This window comes from Neophocaena asiaeorientalis, unplaced genomic scaffold (genome assembly GCF_003031525.2).
Source record: "Neophocaena asiaeorientalis asiaeorientalis breed wild unplaced genomic scaffold, Neophocaena_asiaeorientalis_V1.1 scaffold521, whole genome shotgun sequence".
NCBI lineage: Eukaryota > Metazoa > Chordata > Mammalia > Artiodactyla > Phocoenidae > Neophocaena > Neophocaena asiaeorientalis.
In genome coordinates, this window is record NW_020174712.1 from 5,325,049 (window position 1) to 5,350,720 (window position 25,672).

The 25,672-nt window shown below is 35.9% G+C and overlaps 1 long non-coding RNA gene across 1 annotated transcript in view; it reads right to left on the reverse strand.

Moving 5' to 3' along the window:
* LOC112409686 (uncharacterized) overlaps positions 1-25,672 on the reverse strand; it is a 349,494-nt gene that overhangs the window by 276,027 nt on the left and 47,795 nt on the right. Inside the window, exon 3 of the long non-coding RNA XR_003005199.1 lies at positions 13,182-13,231. This is a non-coding gene — a long non-coding RNA (uncharacterized LOC112409686). The remainder of the gene's footprint in view (positions 1-13,181; positions 13,232-25,672) is intronic.

Here is a 25,672-nt window from a genome sequence, read left to right on the forward strand (position 1 = left end):
TCTGGATATATTGTGATGGCAAAAGTAAATCCCATTCTCATAACATGGTCAGGGTACTCATCAAATGTGAATAATGAACTGGCATTGAGATGAATTACATAAATGTTGATTGGCAAAACAATCGTCAGAGAATTTTAAATGATTTCTCTTTTGTAAGTCTGTTTAAAAATTAACATATATGTTCAATAGGAAAAGGAAATTATGAGTAAATATCTGTACTTCATATATTGGTAGGCACTAATCCATGAGCAGGGAAAATGGAAAGCTTTGTGCAATCAAGACAAGTAAGCAATGTGGTATGTTTCATGGAATGAGCTCTGGGCCATGAGTCCTAGGGATGAGCAGCAAGAAGTCTGATTTAGCAGGATCATCAAGGAACAGTCTCTTGCTCTGGGTAATATCTTTAGTGCAGTATAATTGCTTTATAATGGTGTGTTACTTTCTGCTCTATAACAAAGTGAAAAAGCTATACATATACATACATCCCCATATCCCCTCCCTCTTGCGTCTCCTTCCCACCCCTCTAGGTGGTCGCAAAGCACCGAGCTGATCTCCCTGTGCTATGTGGCTGCTTCCCACTAGCTATCTATTTTACCTTTGGTAGTGTATATATACCTCCATGCCACTCTCTCTCTTCGTCCCAGCTTACCCTTCCCTCTCTGAGTGTCCTCAAGTCCATTCTCTATGTCTGTTGTCTTTATTCCTGTCCTGCCCCTAGGTCCTTCAGACCCAATTTTTTCTTTTTTTTAGATTCCATATATATGTGTTAGCATACGGTATTTGTTTTTCTCTTTGTGACTTACTTCACTCTGTATGACAGACACTAGGTCCATCCACCTCACTACAAATAACTCAATTTCGTTCCTTTTTATGGCTGAGTAATATTCCATTGTATATATGTACCATATCTTCTTTATCCATTCATCTGTCGATGGACACTTAGGCTGCTTCCATGTCCTGGCTATTGTAAACAGAGTTGCAAGGAACATTGTGGTACATGACTCTCTTTGAATTATGGTTTTCTCAGGGTATATGCCCAGTAGTGGGATTGCTGGGTCATATGGTAGTTCTATTTTTAGTTTTTTAAGGAATCTCCATACTGTTCTCCATAGTGGCTGTATCAGTTTCCATTCCCACCAACAGTGCAAGAGGGTTCCCTTTTCTCCACACCCTCTCCAGCATTTATTGTTTCTAGATTTTTTGATGATGGCCATTCTGACCAGTGTGAGGTGATACCTCATTACAGTTTTGATTTGCATTTCTCTAATGATTAGTGATGTTGAGAATTCTTTCATGTGTTTGTTGGTGAAGTGATGGATTCTCTAGGTAGAGTATCATATCATCTGCAAACAGTGACAGTTTTACTTCTTTTCCAATTTGTATTCCTTTTATTTCTTTTTTCTACTCTGCTGTGGCTAGGACTTCCAAAACTATGTTGAATAACAGTGGTGAGAGTGGACATCCTTGTCTTGTTCCTGATCTTAGAGGAAGTGCTTTCAGTTTTTCACCATATGCTGTGGTTTTTATGGTATATGGCTTTTATTATGTTGAGGTAGGTTCCCTCTATGCCCACTTTCTGGAGAGTTTTTATCATAAATGGGTGTTGCATTTTGTCAAAAGCTTTTTCTGCATCTGAGATGATCATATGGTTTTTCTTCTTCAGTTTGTTAATATGGTGTAACACACTGACTGATTTGCATATTTTGAAGAATCCTTGCATCCCTGGGATAAATCCCACTTGATCATGGTGTATGATCCTTTTAATGTGTTGTTGGATTCTGTTTGCTAGTATTTTGCTGAGGATTTTTGCATCTATATTCATCAGTGATATTGGTCTTAATTTTCTTTTTTTGTAGTATCTTTGTCTAGTTTTGGTATCAGGGTGATGGTGGCCTCACAGAATGAGTTTGGGAGTGTTCCTTCCTCTGCAATTTTTTGGAAGAGTTTGAGAAGGATGGGTGTTAGCTCTTCTCTCAATGTTTGATAGACTTCACCTGTGAAGCCATCTGGTCCTGGACTTTTGTTTGTTGGAAGATTTTTAATCACAGTTTCAATTTCATTACTAGTGATTGGTCTGTTCATATTTTCTATTTCTTCCTGATTCAGTCTTGAAAGGTCATATCTTTCTAAGAATTTGTCCATTTCTTCCAGGTTGTCTGTTTCATTGGCTTAAAGTTGCTTGTACTAGTCTCTTAGGATGCTTTGTATTTCTGTGGTGTCTGTTGTAACTTCTGCTTTTTCATTTCTAATTTTATTGATTTGAGTCCTCTCCCTTTTTTCCTTGGTAAGTGGCTAATGGTTTATCAATTTTATTTATCTTCTCAAAGAACCAGCTTTTAGTTTTATTGATCTTTGTTACTGTCTTCTTTGCTTCTATTTCATTTATTTCTGCTCTGATCTTTATGATTTCTTTCCTTCTACCAACTTTGGGTTTTGTTTGCTCTTCTTTCTCTAGTTCCTTTAGGTGTAAGGTTAGATTTGTTATTTGAGATGTTTGTTGTTTCTTGAGGTAGGATTGTATTGCTATAAACTTCCCTCTTAGAACTGCTTTTGCTGCATCCCATAGGTTTTAGATCGTCATGTTTTCATTGTCATTTGTCTCTACATATTTTTTTGATTTCCTCTTTGATTTCTTTGGTAATTTCTTGGTTATTTAGTAATGTATTGTTTAGCCTCCATGTGTTTGTGGTTTTCACGTTTTTTTTCCCCTATAATTGATTTCTAATCTCATAGCGTTGTGGTCAGAAAAGATGCTTGATATGATTTCAATTTTCTTAAGTTGACTGAGGCTTGATTTGTGACCCACGATGTGATCTATCCTGGAGAATGTTCTGTGCACACTTGAGAAGTGTAATCTGCTGTTTTTGGATGGAATGTCCTATAAATATCAATTAAATCTGTCTGGTCTATTGTATCATTTAAAGCTTGTGTTTCCTTCTTAATTTTCTGTCTGGATGATCTGTCCATTGATGTAAGTGAGGTGTTAAAGTCCCCCACTATTTCTGTGTTGCTGTTGATTTCCTCTTTGATAGCTGTTAGCAGTTGCCTTATGTATTGAGGTGCTCCTATGTTGGGTGCATATATATATTTATAATTGTTACATCTTCTTCTTGGATTGGTCCCTTGATTATTATGTATTGTCCTTCCTTGTCTCTCGTAGCATTCTTATGTTAAAGTCTATTATATCTGATATGAGTATTGTACTCCAGCTTTCTTTTGATTTCCATTTGCATGGAATATCTTTTTTTTTTTTTTTTTTAAAAATTGGGCACTGGTTTTATTTATCTTCATGCTCCGTGGCATGTGGGATCTTCCCAGACCAGGGCTCAAACCCATGTCCCCTGCATTGGCAGGCAGACTCTCAACCACTGCGCCACCAGGGAAGCCCCTGCATGGAATATTTTTTTTCCATCCCCTCACTTTCAGTCTGTATGTGTCTGTAGGTCTGAAGTGGGTCTCTTGTAGAAGCACATATATGGGTCTTGTTTTTGTATCCATTCAGCCAGTCTATGTCTTTTGGTTGGAGCATTTAATCATTCATGTTTAAAGTAATTATCAATATGTATGTTCCTATTACCATATTCTTAATTGTTATGGGTTGTTTTTGTAGGTCTCTTTGTTCTCTTATGTTTCCCACTTAGAGAACTTCCTTTAGCATTTGTTGTAGACCTGCTTTGGTGATGCTGAATTCTCTTAGCATTTGCTTGTCTGTAAAGCTTTTGATTTCTCCATCGAATCTGAATGAGGTCCTTGCCACGTAATCTTCGTTGTAGGTTCTTCCCTTTCATCCCTTTAAATATGTCATGCCACTCCCTTCTGGCGTGTAGAGTTTTTGCTGAGAAATCATCTGTTGACCTTATGGGAATTCCCTTGTATGTTATTTGTCGTTTTTCCCTTGCTGCTTTCAATAATTTTTCCTTGTCTTTAATTTCTGCCAATTTGATTACTATGTGTCTCAGCATGTTTCTTCTTGGGTTTATCCTGTATGGGACTCTCAGGGCTTCCAGGACTTGGGTGGCTATTTCCTTTCCCATGTTAGGGAAGTTTTCAACTATAATCTCTTCAAATATTTTCTCAGGTCCTTTCTCTCTCTCTTCTCCTTCTGGGACCCCTATAATGCGAATGTTGTTGCATTTAATGTTGTCCCAGAGGTCTCTTAGGCTGTCTTCATTTCTTTTCATTCTTTTTTCTTTATTCTGTTCTGCAGCAATGAATTCCACCATTCTGTCTTCCAGGTAACTTATCTGTTCTTCTGCGTCAGTTATTCTGCTATTGATTCCTTCTACCGTATTTTTCATTTCAGTTATTGTATTGTTCATCTCTGTTTCTTTGTTTTTTAATTCTTCTAGGTCTTTGTTAAACATTTCTTGCATCTTCTCCATCTTTGCCTCCATTCTTTTTCTGAGGTCCTGGATCATCTTCACTATCATTATTCTGAATTTTTTTTCTGGAAGGTTGTCTATCTCCACTTCATTTAGTTGTTTTTCTGGGGCTTTATCTTGTTCCTTCATCTGGTACATAGCCCTCTGCCTTTTCATCATGTCTATCTCTCTGTGAATGTGGTTTTGGTTCCACAGGCTGCAGGACTGTAGTTCTTCTTGCTTCTGCTGTCTTGCCTCTGGTGGATGAGGCTATCAAAGAGGCTTGTGCAAGTTTCCTGATGGGAGGGACTGGTGTTGGGTAGAGCTGTCTGTTGCTCTGGTGGTCAGAGCTCAGTAAAACTTTAATCTGCTTGACTGTTGATGGGTGAGGCTGGGTTCCCTCTCCATTGGTTGTTTGGCCTGAGGCAACCCAACACTGAAGCCTACCTGGGCTCTTTGGTGGGGCTAATGACAGAATCTGGGAGGGCTCACACCAAGGAGTACCTCCCAGAACTTCTGCTGCCAGTGTCCCTGTCCTCCAGGTGAGCCACAGCCATCCCCCACCTGTGCAGGAGACCCTCCAACGTTAGCAGGTAGGTCTGGTTCTGTCTCCTATGGGGTCACTGCTCCTTCCCCTGGGTCCTGATGCACTCACTAGTTTGTGTGTGCTCTCCAAGAGTGGAGGCTCTGTTTCCCCCAGTCCTGTTGAAGTCCTGCAATCAAATCCCGCTAGCCTTCAAAGTCTGATTCTCTAGGAATTCCTCCTCCTGTTGCCAGACCCCCCAGGTTGGGAAGTCTGATGTGGAGCTCAGAACCTTCACGCCAGTGGGTGGACTTCTGTGGTATAAGTGTTCTCCAGTTTGTGAGTCACCCAACCAGCAGTTATGGGATTTGATTTTATTGTGATTGTGTCCCTCCTACCGTCTCATTGTGGCTTCTCCTTTGTCTGTGGATGTGGGGTATCTTTTCTGCTGAGTTCCAGTGTCTTCCTGTGCATGATTGTTCAGCAGTTAGTTGTGATTTCAGTGCTCTCACAAGAGGGAGTGAGAGCATATCCTTGTACTCCGCCATCTTGAACCAAATCCCCTCCTCTAATCCATTTTGAGTTTATTTTTGTGTATGGTGTTAGGGAGTGTTCTAATTTCATTCTTTTACATGTAGCTGTCCAGTTTTCCCAGCACCACTTATTGAAGAGGCTGTCTTTTCTCCATGTACATTCTTGCCTCCTTTATAAAAAAACAAGGTGACCATATGTGCGTGGGTTTATCTCTGGGCTTTCTATCCTATTCCATTGATCTAAATTTCTATTTTTGTGCCAGTACCATACTGTCTTGATTACTGTAGCTTTGTAGTATTGTCTGAAGGGTAATATTTTTATACTCCTCAACTGAGGCAGGTTTTTTTTTTTGTTGTTGTTGTTGTTTTCATTTATTTGTTTTAGTTGTGGAATGTTACTGTTTATTTACTTATTTATTTACTGGCAGGGCCATGTGGCATGTGGGATCCTAATTCCTCAACCAGAGATCAAACTCAGAACCCCTGCATCAGAAGCATGGAGACTTAACCACTGGACCACCAGGGGAGTCCCTGTTTGTTTGTGTTTTTTGTTTTTGTTTTATTTTTGTCTTTGCAATCCCTGTTTCTTCTTCCGTCAGTTCCAAGTATGCCCTATGGACTTTCACGTGTGGTGCAGCCAGCATAATTTTTTTTCTGGCTCTGGTAATATGGTCCATACCATTCTTTGTATCCTTGATAAAATTGTCTATTGAATTATCTTTTCTTGCTACAATGTCTGTCACTTGAATTTTACCATACACCTGGGGACCCTTGACTACTCTCTTATCTACACAAGCAAATTGTACAACTGTCTTCTAAGACAGGAACCATCTTATTAATCTCATTAGATGAAGGATAATCAACAACTAAAATATTCTCAATTTTGTCAAAATCTGTTAAAATATAGATGCCACAAACCATTGGAATAAGCTTGGCACAAAAGAAGTAACCTCTAAGCAATACTCTTTCATATATAAAAAATTGGTCACAATTACAGTATAGTACTTACCAGTATTTTACACAAGGATAAATCAGTTCCATATACAGGATTAGCATAATGATTTATATGTCTTATATAGGTCAATAAATGCAGTTTTTATAATTAGTGTTATAAAATTTTAAATGATTTGTTAACAACAGAAATTCTAGTCAAAGATTCAGGAGATAGGACTTATATCAATATGTAGCGATAGTCTGTAGGGTTAAAGTCCACAAAAGTAGAGTAACCATGCAACCTCTTTTTCTCAGGACATAGTCAATATATATCTGTAGTCCAGCATAATTATTAGTTAATAACACACCCTTTTACTCTATGTCAGAGCTTAGATGATATTTAAAGTTTGCTCTAACTCCTAGGGACAGAATCATTGAGTGGGCGCCAGAGAAGGTATCCAGGGAATATGACAAGAAAGAAAATAGATATTTAGTCTCATGGAAATGCAAGCAGGAATAAATGGTGATGTTTTTATGAGTAAACTGAGATAGGAAGAAGCCTGAAATCAATTCATGGGTCTGCACCTTCCACAATAACCTGTTAGAATGTACTTAGGTAGTTGGCCCCAGAAACTGTGATGGTGGTCTGAGACAAAGCCGTAGTTAGAATAAGGTCAGCCAGCAAATGCAAGGCAGAAACAAATCTCACAAGAGTATGAGAGATTTCTAGGAATCGTCAGAGATGTCTAAGAGAGATTTCTAGGAATCGTTTAGGTCAGAAATGAAGCACAGAATACCCGGAGGGGAAGACTGCATGCAAAGTAAAAATAACAAAAACAATTAATATTATTGAAAATTGTTTATGTGTATTACCTCTTTCAATTTCCTGATATGGAATTTGGTGTCAGTGTCAATTTCAAGTCCTGAGTCTGTCACTTACATCCATATCACCTTGTCTAAGTTATTTGACTTTATTATAATTCAGTATTTTGATGTTAAAGTACAAATAACGATATATACCTCACTGGTTTATTATGATGAATAAATACATACATACCTACATACACAGAAAGAGAAAGAAAGAGAATATATGCACAAACACACATGGAACCTAGCAAACAAGAATAACACATCAGTCAGAATTATTTTAAGCTAATAGCAAAGATTTGAAACTATGTTTACTTGATTCTTAGTAGACCCTTTGTGAATGGTCTTCTGGCAAGGGTACTGAATAAAAACCTTCATTTAAAAAAAAGAACACATCAGTGTTATTATTACTATGGTGATTATGAAAAGTATAATTTGAAATGGAGTTTTTATTTCAGGATCAAAATCCAGCTTCTCCCATTTGGACTAAAATCAGAACCAGATTGTCAATAGTTTTACTTAGTCCTGAATCACCTGATCTAGAGCCTTGTAAATTGCCATGTTAATTTCAGGCATGCAAGGTGGGATAAAGCTTTTGTGAAAGGGGACAGATGCTTCAAGTATTGGTTAAGAAGACATATAGAAGCTAGGAAATAAACAATCCTCGATAATCTCTATGAATCATGTGCTTGATAGCACTTGATAGTGCTTCTAGGAAAACCCATATATTCACAGTACATTGATGTTACACTAAACCATTGGATTTGCAGGAAACCTGAGAGCTGAGAATTGACATTGTTGAATATTCTAGAATGGTTCTTATTTCTTTCCCAGAAGCATAATATGTATGGAATGTGACAACTTCAGCTATTTCAGTAATGTGACAAATTATCAATTATCTAAAATTAATTAAGTGGACCTAATGAAATTAATTGCATCAAGTTGAGCTTTAGAGAAAAATTTTCCCTTCCTAAAAGAAGTACAAATAATATGGATGTGGAAAAAATGTATTCCTGATACAAAATTAACTTCAGTACATACACCGGCCTAACATTTTGAATTCTTGCCCTCAAGAAGGAGCTAAGTTGAATCTTGCTTTTCTCAGTGATGGCTAAGCTGCTGATAGTCAACAATGGTTGACTGGTCCCCGAAAGACTCACAGAAGACTCATTAGTTTTTGCCTATTGCCTGGAAAATTTTAGAGCAATAGTTCCAAAGACTTAAGTAAGGACATGAGGAGATAATTATCTTTAGAGTTAAGTACTTCTCAAATATTCTATTATATACACTATAGATTCAGGTCAATCGGGGAAGATATACTACAACACTGGACCAGACATTATTTCTCTTGTTAACAGTAAATGTTTCCAGACTACATATTCAAACGTTACTGTAATTATAAAAACCCTTGGCCCCAAATTTGAATTTGAATCAGGGTTGGCTTCGCAGTTTTTTTCCAATTCCTAAAATGTGGCTATTCAGTTCATAAAATCTTGTACTGACCACATACTTATAGCTATTGTTTTCTGTGCCCAGTTCACTCCCCCATATCTGGAGGAATCACCTTGCTTTTCCTTGCTCCATTTACATGCTACAATGGGAGGCATCATGGTTTTACAACGGGACCTTATTTATCTGGTAACAGGCAATATGCCCAAGTATGGGTCCTTGACTCAAGCTGGGCAAATCAGCTTTCCACAAAAATACTATATTGAAGCCAAGAAAAATTTTATGGAGGGTTTCTCCAGGAGACTGAACAGGAACATGTAAACTTGGAATTTGTTATAACCAAGCTTTCAACCATGTAGACTAAGAAAGAAGATAATGCCAGGCCTAGACATGCAGAAGAAATGAGAGATATAAGGTGAAGATAGAATCTTATTCAATTGCCTGGGTTTATTTTATTCCTAAGGTTCTGCTGCATCCCTCCTCTTTATTTTCATCCCAAATTTGTGTAATCTACTGAATTTTCTTTTCTATTTAATCTCATTGGGCTAGATTCACGTTTCTCACAATCAAGAGTCTTCACCAAAGCATGCCTTGTTTCTGTTGAGGACTTGGAAAAACTACCATGAACATTTACCTGAAAGGTATTTTCAATGGTCTTCTATCTCAGTATTTCTGAGATAGTAGATAAAGAAGATGGTACATCATTAAACAGGTTTGAAAAAACCAAGTTGAACAAAGCTAAGCTTTTTTCTTTCTTCTTTTCCACTTTTGACTATCCTCGCAGAGCCTTTAAAACGCCATGTGCATCGTGAATCTCTAAGACCACAGTATTTCGTGTAGCATTTTGCACTCACATGTGATCCTAGAACACTTTTCTGAGGAGCATCTTCAGAAATCAGTATATACTGCAATATACTGATCTATCCTAAAGAAGAAAGCAAGGCTAAGACATTTTATTTAATCTAACTCATGTCATAGCCAAAAGAGAACCAGCACTAAATACAGATTTATACATGAGCTGTAGGACTGCGAGTGTCTTACAGTGATAAACTAAGAGCGTTACTTTAGATAAGAAATTTGTTTTGCAACGTGTGTCACTGGAACAGAAGGAGAAACTGATAGACAAGACCCCCTGAGGCATAACCATTACACTCTACTGACAGACTCCTTAAAAAGAGACCACAGAGCCAAGCGACTTAAAGGCTCTTTGCTGAGTGGCCAACTCCATCTGCTGAGAGCTGGTTCAGATAGACCCTGCCCAAGGCCCCGTAGGAGCAGAGGGTGACCTCCCATTCATGCTTCTCTTGTCCCTTGCTGGACCAGAGACCACAGGACATACTGAGATGCCTCCTTCCAGGTCTTCTCCTTGGAGCGGTTTGTTACCCCCTTTCCTATTTTCTCCATTTTGACTAACCCGTGCTGCGTGCTAATTGTGTGCAAAAACCAGTGATTAGTGGTCATGTTTTTATCTCCAATCCTGTGATTTTTCTACCTGGCCTTGCCACTGGGCCCTGTGACAGAGAAATGGAATTATGTATGTGAAAAATTGTATGATTTAGTTGTTCTACATGAAGAGTAGACAGTTGTTTCAAGTTTATAGGACAGTCAATAAATGCCTCTCTTCTCTTTACTTGCTTTCTCTTCTCCCCTAATAAAATCACAGATTATTTTTCTAATCCTCCAAACACTGACCATAATCACAAGCTTCATATGATCACTTAATATTATCAGTTGTTACAAGCAGGTTAATATGTAAACATGAACAAAACAAGCAAACAAAAAACAGGTACCTAAAAGATGCTATAGGTTATAGAACATGGAATTTCATAAAGGCCAATAAATGACAGATAGTCAAAGACGACTGTACTCACCTTGGGTCTTCAGAGGAAAAGGTGAGGAATGAAGTCTTTACAGATGCTGCCATGAAAACTTACCTGCAGTTTCACTGAAAGTATAACTTTGTTAAAGCTTGTGTTTTCAACCCAACACAGAAGGGGCAGCACCATTACAGCACAAAGTAATACAGACAGACTCTGGGATCCCCTGTTTTGTATCCCATTTCTTAAACTCATATCCTCCAGACATTCACACCATCTGGTAATTCTACTGCCCAGTTTCACAAACATTTTTCTAGTTAGAACTTGATCATCTCTTGGACAAGACTCTTTCAGACTCTTTTCCTATCCTTTATTTTCTACCTTGTCACCAAAAGCATTGTGATTTTTAATCTTTGTAATACTGTAACATCGAAAGTAGCTTTTAATTTTTCTATGTTATGATTTATTGAATGATTAAAAATAGCAAAACTCTGTGCTAAATAAGTCCCCCAACACACATTACTCCATGCAATTGTCACAATAATTCTAAGTTGGATACCCTTATTTACCACACTTGCAGTAAATGCGAGAGCCAGAATCCCAAAAAAATCCTGTGCCACTTTGAAATCAAGTCGGCTCTTGGTAAATATTTGATAACGCGCAAATGTCTTTACCATGAACTCACCAGCACCCTCACAACTCCTGATTAATGAAATAAGGAGAAAGGAAGGCATTTGCCAAGTAATAATCAACACAATTTCCCTTTTCACCTAAACCATCTATAAGGAATCACAGGAACAATTTTGTGGCTGATAAACTAGATTTTTTAAAAAAGTAGAAACAAAAAAGCAAAGATATTCTAAACATTGGTTGAAGGCAACAGGTTTAAAAGCCAGACCACCAGGAAATCAATGTGAGAACACAAACCATAAAACACTATCTATATTTCCCTGTATTTTCAACCAAGTGGGACACTGTATTAGTCATCATGAATTTTAAATGTATTTTGCACAACATTTGTAAAAATCCCTTCTAGATAATGCTCAAAGTCTGTTTGAATCCCAGCAAAGTTAAAGAGGACATCCACGATCATATGTTCTTTGAGAGAAGCTACCGTGTCAGATACATGGTGCTATTTCCTGGGATTCTTACACCAGTATTTGCCAATGTTCTTACTTGGAATATTAGTTCCATGTTGTATTTATATGTATTTAAAGAATTTTAAAAAGGATTTGTTGTTGATGTATTGTAAGTCTAGGAAACAACATATCAGGGCAGAGCTTCTCACACATCTGTATGCCATGGATTAAATCAGAGTGAGATTTGGAATACCTTAGCCCTTTGGGTGCCTAATATTGTGAGGCCATAGACAAAGGTGACCAGCTTCATTTACATATCCCATAATGCCGAAAAAACTGTGATTTTCCAAGAGTGCCAGAATGTGAAAAAGGCTGCAAGCACAGGTTTTTTGTTTCAAGAAGCAAACATCACCTCTTGGTAAACTGATCAAAAAAAGGAAACTTATTGTTGATAATACAAACAAACATGCATATAATGGGTGAAAACACACATTGTCAAAGACACTGGAGTTCAATTTAAAGGCATACAGTCCCTGTGGTCATAAGCAGCCAGATTGGCACTACTCGGGTTAAACAAAGGAAAATAGGACTTTGGGCTGTTAGTAGTGGTTTTGTTTTATTTTGATTTGATCAAGTTCAATTGCTTTACTTAATTTTCCAAATTTTTAATCTGTATTATAAGTCATACAAGAAACATATATGAATTTTCTATACGTGATCAAAAACAGTAGGTACTTGATCACAGAACCTTTATTTGCAGTTCATTTCAGAGAACCAAAGCTCTACAAAGCATATTTTTGTTAATTTGTTTTGTAACTAAATTTGCTTAAAAGACCTATTCTTACACATTTCAAATGCATCTAAATAAAGCTAAAAAACAGAGAGATGCAGAAACACAACTAACAATTTTAACAAGAAGTAAATTATCAGGACTGAAGTTGGTAATCATCACACCTTCACTTTTGTATTAATTAACTTTTTTAACTGTGAGAAACTGGAGTGACAATGAGAAGCGATGAAAACTGTAGGTATATGCTTTAAGCACAGTGGCTGCCTAACAAATGGAATGGTTTAAATTCTTCAATTATCAGAAAGACTACCAGAACTCAGATTCCACCTGAAACACCCTTGCATTTTAAACGTATATTAAAGGCAACAGACAAACACTAGTAAGGTGAAAACGTATTCCTATTGGCTCATGTTTCTCCCTGATTTTTCCCATCCGTGGAAAGGTTACCACCAACCTCTGAGTTGCTCAATCAAGTAACTACTCTTTGGGGGCATGCTCATCTCCCCGAACCAGTTCTAAATCACTTTCTGTTTATTCCACCTCCAATAACACGTTAAATTTATGCAATTCCCTCTATTTTCTAGTTTGAAAGAGTAACAGAATACTAATCTACCCAAGGTAAACATATTTCAGACAGACTTTCCATAATAATAATAATAAAACAAGAAATATGCCCGAAACACATTTTTAGAAGTAGAGATAACCTTTCTCATTTATAGACGGAATGGGTGACATCTGAACAGGTTATAATTCAAAAAAAGTTAGGAACCTTAGCAGCCTGGTTCAAATAATTATCATCTGTCCTCCACCTCTGTGGTGGTTTACTCACCGGTTTCCCACTGAATCTCGTCTTCTTTTAGAGTAATCTCCACTCAGGATCTAAATCATAAAAGCAAATAATAGGCTTAAAAATCTTCCTGCTGTAAAACTTTCAATCCCATTTCAATATTTTTTAAAGTTAAAATCAGGGCTTCCTATTATGACCTATAATGCCACGTTCTGTGCTTTGTTCTTTATTATATCTTTGGGCTTAACCTATTGCCCTCTCCCCAGAATATATAGCAAGGTCTTTCCTACCTAGGACTTCTGCACATGTTCATTAGGGATTTAGAATGCGCTTCACCTGCTGGGTGCAAGCCTTGCTCGCTTCGCCGATCAGGTCCCAGTCTCAACATTACTCTTCCTTTGAGAGTTCTGACTGAGAATCAAGATGACTTTCCCTTCTTTCAGGCCCTCAATATTCACTATTAACACACCTACTTTGTTTCCTTCATAGAATTTCAGAATGTGTAGATTACATAATTTTTTTATTACTTGTCTCCCATAGTAGATGCATCTTATGGAAACAGACTATTTTCTTTATTCATAACTGCGTACTCTGTGTCTAGTTACTTGCCTTTCATCTAGCAGGTCTCAGTACATATTTGTTAAATGAATTAGTGAATGATTATTGGGTCACTGTTGTCCTCATATTTATTTTTCAAAGGAAAGAGGGTATTTTAAGGTTCCTGGACCCAATCCCAATGGGTGTGAGTGGGGCGGAGAGGCAGTCTTCCTCACACCATAAGCAATTCTCAGACACCATCATCAGGATGCAGAGGTTCCATGTTCTCTGGATGTGCCACTCTCCCAGAACTGCCATGCATTCACCGACCTGGAAGCTCTCTGAACCCTCTCCTTTTGGGTTTTTATGGAGGCTTCATTACATAGTCATGAACAATTAAATCACTGGCCATTGGCAATCCATTCAACTTCCAGCCCCTCTCCATAACTAGAGATTGGGGGTGGGATTGAGACTGAAAATTCCAACCCTCTAATCACCTGGTTGGTTCTCCTGGCTACCAGCCCCCATCCTTAGGTAGTCTAGGGGCTTTCCAAAAGTCACCTTATTAAAGTAACAAAAAACATCATTATGTCTCTCATCACTTAAGAAATTCCAAAGATTTTGGGATCTCTGTGCCAGAAATGGGGATGAAGACCAAACACATTTATTATAAATCAAAATATCACAGAGGGCTTCTTATCTTACTGCTACTTTTCATTACTGTAAGAAATGAAAATCCTGACAAATGCCTGTTCTCATTATATAATTTACTCAAATGATGGCAAAGTGGATTTCTTGCTAGGTGTTAAGCTAGCAATTCCTGAGGGAATTGGGCTATGTGTTTCTCTCCATGCTAGTAGGTAGTAATAATGACAGAAAATGCTTTGATGCTATCTTAATTTCTCTCTTAGAAGTAATTTCCACTGATGAATCCTCCAGAAAATTATCAATTTACCCTGCTTTCAGGTCATAATAAATGCTATGTTACATCTACTATAAAATACCTCATAGGAAAATATGTAATAAAATACCAATCCCTTCCCTGTCTTCTTTCTTGGAGGGATGCTGACTTTTATACATTTGACAGTACATTCCTGCTGCTTTCCAAACACCATTCAATTAAGAAACCTTCCCAGCTGGCATAACCAATAAATACTTGAATTTTTCTAAATGTTTTTTGGGACCTTTCTTTAGCCCCAAGACCTCCAGTTTTCACAGTATTGCCATTTGAATGTGAGTTTCTTTTCATAGCCTTAGCAAAACAAATAAACTGCACATTTTTTTTTAGATTACACTTTTCCAAAAATAGTGTGTAGCAAAAAAGAAAAGAATATGTCTTGAAATTATTCAGCAATCACTTGAAAAATGCTTATATGTAAATCTATGTTTTGGAAGATATTTATAAAATAATTCAATTAACTTTGGTTATAAATACACATTTAAATAAATGAGTTGTTAAAATACAGAATATCATTTTGCTTCCATTAGAACATAATAAAGTTTGTTGTTTTACATAAATTTGATGCTGGGGACACCTTTTCCTATCTAGGAATAAAACATAAATGACATAATAATATAAGAATGTTGAAACATAAAGCAACTAGAAATTTTATTGTTCATTAATAATAAATTACTTATCTTGGTGATTTTATGAAAGAATATTTAAACGATTTTATATGGTATTTTATGGAACTCAAAGGTCTGAATCATCTGTGAGCAACAGTAAAACAACTACAAGAGGTAAAGATTTGCTGATCCTTCACTCTATAGTTATTCTAACAAAGTACCACCAACTGCGTGGCTTAAACAACAGAAATTTATTGCCTCACAGGAGGCTGGAAGTGCAAGATCAAGGTGTCAGCAGAGCTGGTTCCTTCTGAGGGCTGTGAGAGAAAATCTGTTCCAAGTCTCTTGACTGGCTTCGGGTGGTTTGTTGGCAAACTTTGGCATTTCTTGGCTTATAAGAAGCATCACTCCGATCTTCACTTGCCTTCATTTTCATGTGATGTTTTCCCTGGATACAAGTCTCTATGCACAGTTTTCCCCCATTTTATAAGGAGAGCAGTCATATTGGATTATGGTCCACCTTGATGACCTCATCTTAACTGTTACATCTGCAATGACCATGTTGCCAAATAAAGTGACTTTTGAGGTATTGGGGATTAGAACTTCAACATGTGAATTTTTGTGGGGACATAATTCAACCCATAATTCTTACTATATGTTAAGCATTTGCCTATCATTTCTTCATTTAATCCCCACACTAGTCCCATAAGAGGTGTCATTATTTCCAATTTAGGATAGAGAAAATAGACTTCAGTAGGTTAATTAAATTAAATTTTCCAGTCACACAAGTGGCAAATGCCAGATCCAGGAGTTAAAACCAGACTTAAAAACCCAAGCCCCAAGTCTTTAGAATGACATTTCTTTTCCTTTAACATCTTTATTGGAGTATAATTGCTTTACAATGGTGTGTTAGTTTCTGCTTTATAACAAAGTGAATCAGCTATACATATACCTATATCCCCATATCTCTTCCCTCCTGTGACATTTTGAAACTTCTAAACAAAATACAACTTTCAAACCAGTTTCATTGCTGACATATGTCTGAAAGTAGCGATATGTATTCTCAAAAGTAATTATTTAAAAGGACGGTTATATTTATAGCATTATTTATGGTGACAGTCTCAGAGGTGTATATTATCTTCAAACTCATCAAGATGTATATATACTATACATGAACAACTTTTTTGTATGTCAGCCATACCCCAATAAAAAAGAAGTACTGCAACAGGTAAAAATAAACAGCAATGAGTTACAAGGAAAAAAAAAATGACAGGGGTAGAGAAATTGCATGTAGTATTTACAAAGAAATATTGTTACTTATAACTCAAAGATTTTTTTTTCATTTTTGATCGCTTCTCTGCTACATATGGATAAGCAGTAAGTAGAAAGTAATATCCAAACTTGGTCTTCCTAAGTCATAACTCAAAAGACACTAGTGAAACAAAGATACTAGCTTACAAATGTCTTATGAAACCTCACCTCTAATCCAGGCATCTCTTCTGTGACTTCATCTTTCAAATTTTGGAACAAATAACATATTTCCTTTGGAATCAAATTTATGATATGGAAAAATATCCAGTATATCTCATTATAAAGTCTTTTCAAGCCATTAACTTCTATTATAAATATGGAGTATTCATATCTTTAAAGTATGTATAACTTTGCTAGATATGATCACATTATGTATGTGTGCATATATAAATTTGACTGGGGGGAGGGTTGCTAGCAACATTTTGATTGTGATTTACATTTACTTTCCCTATAATTTTTTTCTCATCTTTTAGTTCTCAAAAATCCAAATTGGTAGTCAAATTCTGGAATGTTCCCTCAAGCTCATGGCTATGAATATTAAACCAACATACTTCCCTGGTCCTATGCTAAAATTTACTGAAAACAAGCAGAACTAACTTAACTGCCTGTTCCAAGAAAAACTTGTTCTTGTAGATAAGATTAAAGGAAGCAAAATAGCTTGTTTATCAAGACTAATGGCTGCTCTTCAAGACTTACTCAAGATCCTCCCTCTACTGTGCCCATCAATCTAAAGCTTTTATATCATAATTTCTGTCCAGTTCCAACGAGTTTCAAGGCTTTGAAGAATTGCCTTAAAAATCACATATCCCATAGCTAAAAACAGTATAAATATCTTCTCCTGATTTTCCCCTTTTGAGACACTACTAAGACAATGTCAAGGTGATATTCTATTTTACTGCAATAAGTGTAATGAACTTAACCTTTTTGTAACAAAATTTTCTGGTAGTTTTTTGTAGAGCTGATAGTCAGCAAATGAAAATAGAGCATCTGGAAATATGTAAACTTCTATTTGTAATAATGGTTGGTTGTGGTAGTAATAGTAGATATAGTGGAAGCACTGCAGAAGTAGAAACCATACTGGCAATAGCAAGTGCTTCACATGCATTCCTATTAAATTAGTATTATGAGATTCATACAAGCCACACAGTTTTTCAAAAAGAAAAAAAATATTATTGATTTGATATATGTTTTCAGATTCTCTATATATGATACATCCAATAATTTGAAAACTGTATTAATTCTTTTGGAATCTTAGGAGACCGATACAATTAAAGTAATGATAAAAAGTATGTAGATTCTTAAGGTATACAGAGTTTTTTATTTTCTTCCTTTGTTTTAAGATTCCAAGAAAAAAAACTTGTTAAGTAAGTAAAATTATGCCTATTTAAAAAACACAAAACCCAAGACTCAGAGGAATTAAACTTAAAGTTCATTTAGGGACTATTTGAATTAAGTCCTTAAAAACTCATGTTCATTACCCCATGCCAGATTCTCCCTTCAGTACGATAGTGAAGCAACAATTTACTACCTGAAATGACACGTTTTTAAATATACTGTAGCACTTTTTAAAAAGTAAAATAGCACACTAACACATTTGTATACTTCATTATATCTTAAAATAAATTTAGCATTTTCAACATATTTTTATTAGTGCTTATTTCATTGTGAGATCACCTGTTTATATATTTGTTCCATTTATCTCTTTGTGGTTGGAGATTGTATGCCATTAATTTTTATATCTCTTTCCCTGAATGATGTCTGGAAAATAGGGACATAATAGGGAGATGTATAAATCAGTTGAATGAATGAATGAATGAATGAGCAGGAGTTCTGAAAAACTGCATGGTGAGTTACACAGTACATTTTTTAAAAAGTACTCTGAATATTTCGTAAATGAAATATAATAATTTCCTAATTAATTTTTCATATTGGTTTTTCTTATAGTGAACTCCTGTACTTCATTTCCCTTTATCATGCAATGGTATTTTGTTATGCATGTTTTACTAGAAAATAAACTAGGCCTGAGTGATGAATCAAAAAAGAAAATATATTCCTCACTACAATAAAAGGGATATATCATAATTCTGCTGAAACCTTCAGGCTAACTCCAGTTAATTTGTAAATTGAACATAATGAAACATTCATGATGGCTCTACAATTATTCTGTTTGTGAAGCAAATATATCAGCTCTTGTACACTTCATATGAACATTACAGCATAATTAAGGATGGGACCTACAACATTAAATAACCCAGAACTCTAGGGTAACAAGAAATGTTATGTGTTCCTGTTGGAAAGTAGTCAGACACTAGAAGCGATACTTTGCAATTGTTTTATAACAAAAAGTGGCCTAGATTCTCTGTTCTACAATTTGTCTACCCACCAACAGCAGGTCCAAAGAGTTTTATTGTGACTCACCTCAGTAAACCAGTCTCATTGTTAAACTACTCCAACTACTCATTCCCTGGTACTTCCTTCCCTGGGGGTGAGCCCCTCGCTGGATTTTCCATTGCCTCTGAAGGCCTGTAAACACTCTGTTGCTTAGTAGACCATGATTACACACACCAGTGTTTTTGTATCTCTTGAGTTTAATAAGGGACCAGAACCTTTCTTAATTTAAGCTTTTATTAATACAGGCACACCTCATTTTATTGCTCTTCCCTTTATTGTGCTTTTTAGATATTGTGTTTTTTTGCATATTGAAAGTTTGTGACAACCTTTCATCAAACAAGTCTGTTGGTGCCATTTATCCAACAGCATTATTTTTAATTAAGATGTGTACATTGTTGGAACTTTTAAATTTAGGAATTCACCTTAATCACCAATTATTCAAATCTTATTATTCAAAATCCCATTGTATTTAAGTATCAATTCTGTAATTTTTTCATGTTCCTTATTAAGATTATAGCTAAGTACAGGTTAAGTAAGTTCATTCAGTCTCTGGTTTTAAATAATATTTATATATTGAAAATGTTCAAATTTATATCTCAAGACTCAGCCTGTCCACTGAATTGCTCATTCATATTCATTAGTTTATCTAACATTATTGGATATCAAATGTTCATCTAAATTTAAACCAAGAGCAAATTCTGATTTTTTCTTTTCTGCAGGATAATGTCATCTCCTTAGAAGGCCTTCCCTGACCAACACAGATAAATATCCCTCCAATGCTATAGGACCTTCTGCTATTATCTTGTACCCTATTATTCTCTTTGAATATCTTCTGAATAATATTTATTACCTAAAATTAGATTGTATATTTACACATGTATTAACTATCTCCCCCAAACACATCCTAGAATATATACTATTTGAGAGTAAGAACTTTGCCCTTTGTATCTATAGCTCTAATAACAGTACTTCGAACATAGTTACTACTATAAATATTTTTTAAAGGAAAATATATTTGTGATTATTTGTACACTATCTCTTTTCATTATGTTTCTTTTACAAATATCCACATTTCAAAAAGAATTAAGTATTTAATATTTATTTTTTAAATGTTTCCCTTTTTTCACTTTCATATGAGTTTTATAGTTTTCTCATTGTTGGTCTCTTAGTTTTTCCAACTATGTCATGATAACATTGGCCAATACTTACAATTTTATTCTAACTTTTAAAAAAATCCTTCTGGAACATCTAGAATTATCTCAAATTGTAATGATAATAGCAGAGAACTTGATCTTGTTCCATACTTCAGAGAAAATGCCTTTTTAGTTCACTAGTAATTTTCATGTTTAATTTTGCCTTGAGATTCTCTTTATCATTTAAAAAATGCTTTTGATAACTTGTTCATGAAAAATTTTAATCATAGTGAATACTGTTTATTTTTCTCTTCAACAAAAGTTTGTTTGGTATCTGTCTACATAATCATAGTTTCTCTCATTTGACCTACCCTTGAGATGGTTTGTGTTAATAGACATCTTAATTTGGAACCATTCTAAAAGATCTGAGGTAAGTCCCACTTCATCATATAAACCATGTGTGCTTTCTTGTTAATGCTTCATTATCAGAATTTGTAATCCAATAAAATAGGAATCTTTTCTTCTTTTTCTAGCTTGGAATTGTTTATAAAATAGAAATTTTATTTTTTCAATAGTACAAAATTCATTATATCTAAAAGAATGCTCAGCCCAGAAAATTTCTCAAATAATACACTGGTGCATCTTTCAGTATATTCCCTTGTCACTGATTTATTCAGGTGTTCTAAATCTTCTTGAATTATTATCATTATTATTTTTTTTTGCGGTACGTGGGCCTCTCACTGCTGTGGCCTCTCCCGTTGCGGAGCGCAGGCTCCGGACGCGCAAGCTCAGCGGCCATGGCTCACGGGTCTAGCCGCTCCGCGGCACGTGGGATCCTCCCAGACCGGGGCACGAACCCGTGTCCCCTACATCGGCAGGTGGACTCTCAACCACTGCGCCACCAGGGAAGCCCTTGAATTATTTTTAACAATTTATTTCACCCATAAACTCATCCATTTTATCAACATTTTCAAATAGTTTTGTTGTACATAGTATTCTCTCAAGATTTAATGAGTGCTTTAGGTTCATCTTTTTTTTTTTTTAATTTAATGTTAGATGGTTGTGCTTTTCTGTATTTTCTGGATTAGATATTTTTATTAGTTTTATTATTTTTTCCACATGCAACCAATTCTTTAATTTATCAATTCTTCTATTTTGCTTTTTTCTAATGTATCTTTCTATTTACTTTTTTATTTTGGTAGGTATGTGTATATGTATGTATGCATGCATGTATTTTTTGATGTTATATAGTAAAGTTGTAAAGAGCATTGGAATAAGGCTGAGTTTGAACTGCACCATTACTTGTTAGCTATGTGACCTTGTGTGGTTGTTCAATCTTCTTTATATCACAGTTCTTTCATATACATAATAGAAATAATAACGATTTACTTTGTGGTTGTATGTATGGTAGGTATGCATATATGTATATGATGATATATCTCCATTTTGGTGTATTTGCAGTGCACAGGACTCTTTTTTTTCACAATAAAATTTGAATAAAATTCAAGAAATAAAATTATTTTTGTTTTATCCTTATCATTTAAATTTTATTTTTTAAATATAGGCACATATGACATGATGCATAATTTAAGAGATATGAATTGATATAGAGTGTAAAGAAGACTCCCTCACGTACAGCCTTCCAGCCACCTAGTTTCCCTTTGCATTGGAAGGGAATACTCTTCCTCCTCACCCGTTACTTGTGTATTTTTCCAGAGATATTCTTTGCATATATAAGCTTGTATCTTTAATATTTGTGTATAATATTTACATATTGGTTATGTCTTTGAATCTATAGATCTGTTATAAAAGGACCCAGCATAGTGCAAGGAGAAATAGACACGGAATCAGAATACTCAGCTGTGTTAGTTCTACTATCTAGGACATACATCAGGGTTTCAGATTCTTTCAGGTTTCAGATTCCTTAGGTGTAAATGAGGAAAGCAGCCACTTGCCCATATAACTTCAAGTTATAAAATCAGTAAATAATGGGGATGTGAGGTACAGCATGGTGATCACAGTTAATAACACTGTACTGTGTATTTGAAAGTTGATGATACAGCCATTATGGAGAACAGTATGGAGGTTCCTTAAAAAACTAAAAACAGAACTACCATACGACCCAGCAATCCCACTACTGGGCATATACCCTGAGAAAACCATAATTCAAAAAGAGTAATGTACCACAATGTTCATTGCAGCTCTATTTACAATAGTCAGGACACAGAAGCAACCTAAGTGTCCATCGACACATGAATGGATAAAGAAGATGTGGCACAAATATACAATGGAATATTACTCAGCCATAAAAAGAAACAAAATTGAGTTATTTGTAGTGAGGTGGATGGACCTAGAGTCTGTCATACAGAGTGAAGGAAGTCACAAAGAGAAAAACAAACACTGTATGCTAATACATATACATGGAATCTAAAAAAAAAAAAAGGCTCTGAAGAACCTAGGGGCAAGACAGGAATAAAGACGCAGACGTAGAAAATGGACTTGAGGACATGGGGAGGGGGAAGGGTAAGCTGGGACGAAGTGAGAGAGTGGCATGGACTTATATATACTGCCAAATGTAAAATATATAGCTAGTGGGAAGGAGCCACATAGCACAGGGAGATCAGCTCAGTGCTTTGTGACCACCTAGAGGGATGGGATAGGGAGGGTGGGAAGGAGACGCAACAGGGAGTAGACATGGGGATATATGCATATGTATAGCTGATTTACTTTGTTATAAAGTAGAAACTAACATGCCATTGTAAGGCAATTATACTCCAATAAAGATGTTAAAAAAAAGAAAGCTGCTGAAAGAGTAAATCTCAAAAGTTATAATCACAAGAAAGTTTTGTAATTATGAACGATGACAAATAGTTGTTAGACTTACTGTGTGATCATTTTGTAATATATACAAGTTTGAATCATTTTGTTTTACACCTAAAACTAATATAATGTTATATGTCAATTATACCTCATAAAAAATAAAAAAACTAGCATGGGGCTTTCCTGGTGGCGCAATGGTTGAGAGTCCGCCTGCCGATGCAGGGGACACGGGTTCGTGCCCTGGTCCGGGAAGATCCCACATGCCACGGAGCTGCTGGGCCCGTGAGCCATGGCCGCTGAGCCTGCGCGTCCAGGGGCCTGTGCTCCGCAACGGGAGAGGCCACAACAGTGAGAGGCCCGTGTACCACAAAAAAAAACAAACAAAAAACCTAGCAAATAGGTGTCCTGATCTGCCAAAACAACCGTTCAAGTTTCCCTGAAATAAAACTGAATTAACACACACACACGTTTCCTAATTTTTTTTCTAGTTTGTAAATTTTTCTATATTATTTCTCAAAAATTTTACTTTTCTTACTCCTTATTTCTTTTCTCCTTTCAGAAATTCATTTATCATATATTGCTAATACTATTCCACAGATCACTTAGGTTCTTATTCAGTTCTTTTTTTTCTTTGTGTCTCATTTTGCATAGCCTCTATTACTATGTTTGAGTTCACTATTTTGTGTTCCTTCTGAAATATCTAATTTGGTATGAATTTAATAAAGTAAAATTTTTATTTCCTATGCTTTACTTTTTATCCCTGGTGGTCTCATATGATTTTTTTCACATCTTCTGTATATATTATATTCATGTTTTTCTTTAAATCCTTGAAAATGGTTCTTTTAAAATTCTTGTCTGATAATTCTTCATTTTGTCATCTCAAGATTTGTTTTTATTGACTACTTTTGAAAAAAATTAGTAATAATTTCCTGTTTCTTCAGATAACCGAAAATCATTGCCTGGATTCTGGACACTGAAATTTCATTGTTGAATGATGAATAGTATTGTGTTTCTTTAAAGGGTTTTGAATGAGTTATGAAGACAAAAACTACTTAAAGATGCTTTCTAGGTGTGTGTGTGTTTTAATTTGAGGATGAGTTTGTAGTAGTCTTTACTCTAAGGCTAGTTTAGCCCCACAGCGAAAACATGATCCATCTGCTATTTCCATTTAATGCCTGAGGTTTTCATCAAGTTATCACTATTCTAGCAGGTAAAAAAAAAAAAGATTGATTCCCAGCCATATGTGAGTTTTTGCAATGGTTCAATTTTGATTTCCTGGGAGTTATACTTTCTCTTGCAGTATCTCCTTTTCAAACTTCCAAAAGTTTTATCCTATGCTTGTACAGATTGGTATTCCAGTATTCAACCAAAGACTTAAGAAAACCTTAATGGGAAGAACTGAAGCTCTTTCTCTCTTTTGCTTCCTTTTTTTTTTTCTAGTAGTAGCCCCATACTTTTTAGCCATATTCAACTCCCAAGGACTGATCACTGCTTCCTTCATGGGCAAGCTCTACTGCCTAGATTTAAATCCTGATTTTGCCACTTAACAGATGTATAAACCTGGGATAAACTATTTAACTTCTTGCATCTGTTTCTTCATCTGTAAAGCAGGGACAAATAATAGTACTTACTTTACAGGATTGGTGTAATGATTAAATGAGTTAATCCTTGCAAATTTCTTAGAAGATATCTGGCATATTGCAATTTCTGTGGAAGATGATAACTGAAGCTTCAATGGCGAGCAAATGCAGACACTGCCCCTGCCAACATGGAGCACGGAGGCTAGTGTGAAAAATGCTACAATGAAAAATTCAACTGTGAAAAATGTAACAGTGGAGAAGTATAGCGTGATACTAGCAATCATCGTAGGAAAGGCTTCCTTGAAGAATTGGTATTTGAGGTGAAATTTGATATAACAAATTACTCTGATTCTCCCATTCCTTAAAACAGTACATTACAAACGACTTTGTTTTTTTAGCTCTGTACTGGATATTGGTGGGTTATTCCCTGTAGTTTGAGAATTAGATGCAGTTAACTAAGATATAAAATAGTTCTCTTGAAATGCTGTGCATTTCTTCAACACATTTCGGTTGAATATCTACATTCAAAAGGCAGTCAATGCTTCTCTTTTTTCTCTAAAAAAATCAACCTGGCAGCTAAATTTTGTGCTTTCAATCCTATTGACATTTGCTCTACTATAGGTAATTTTAAAACCCTCTAGTAAGGACAATTTAAATTTTTTCTTCCAAAATAAAGGACACTGGGGGCTTCCCTGGTGGCGCAGTGGGTGAGAATCTGCCTGCTAATGCAGGGGACATGGGTTCAAGCCCTGGTCTGGGAGGATCCCACATGCCGCGGAGCAAGTAGGCCCGTGAGCCACAACTACTGAGCCTGCGCGTCTGGAGCCTGTGCTCCGCAACAAGAGAGGCCGTGATAGTGAGAGGCCCGTGCACCGCGAGGAAGAGTGGCCCCTGCTTGTCACAGCTAGAGAAAGCCCTCACACAGAAACGAAGACCCAACACAGCAAAAATAAATAAATAAATTACTAAACTCCTACCCCCAACATCTTTAAAAATAAATAAATAAAATAAAGGATACTTTTACACTCTGGTGGTTTACAAAATGATCATTCTGTGAATCTTTATAGAAGCCTATATGCCCTTCCTTGGACTTCGCAAAATGTTGATAATTGTTGGTGCTTGTTCCTGATGACAAGATAAACATTGAATTGGTGACAATTCAGGGCAAATTCATTCACTGCCTCCATTTCCTAGA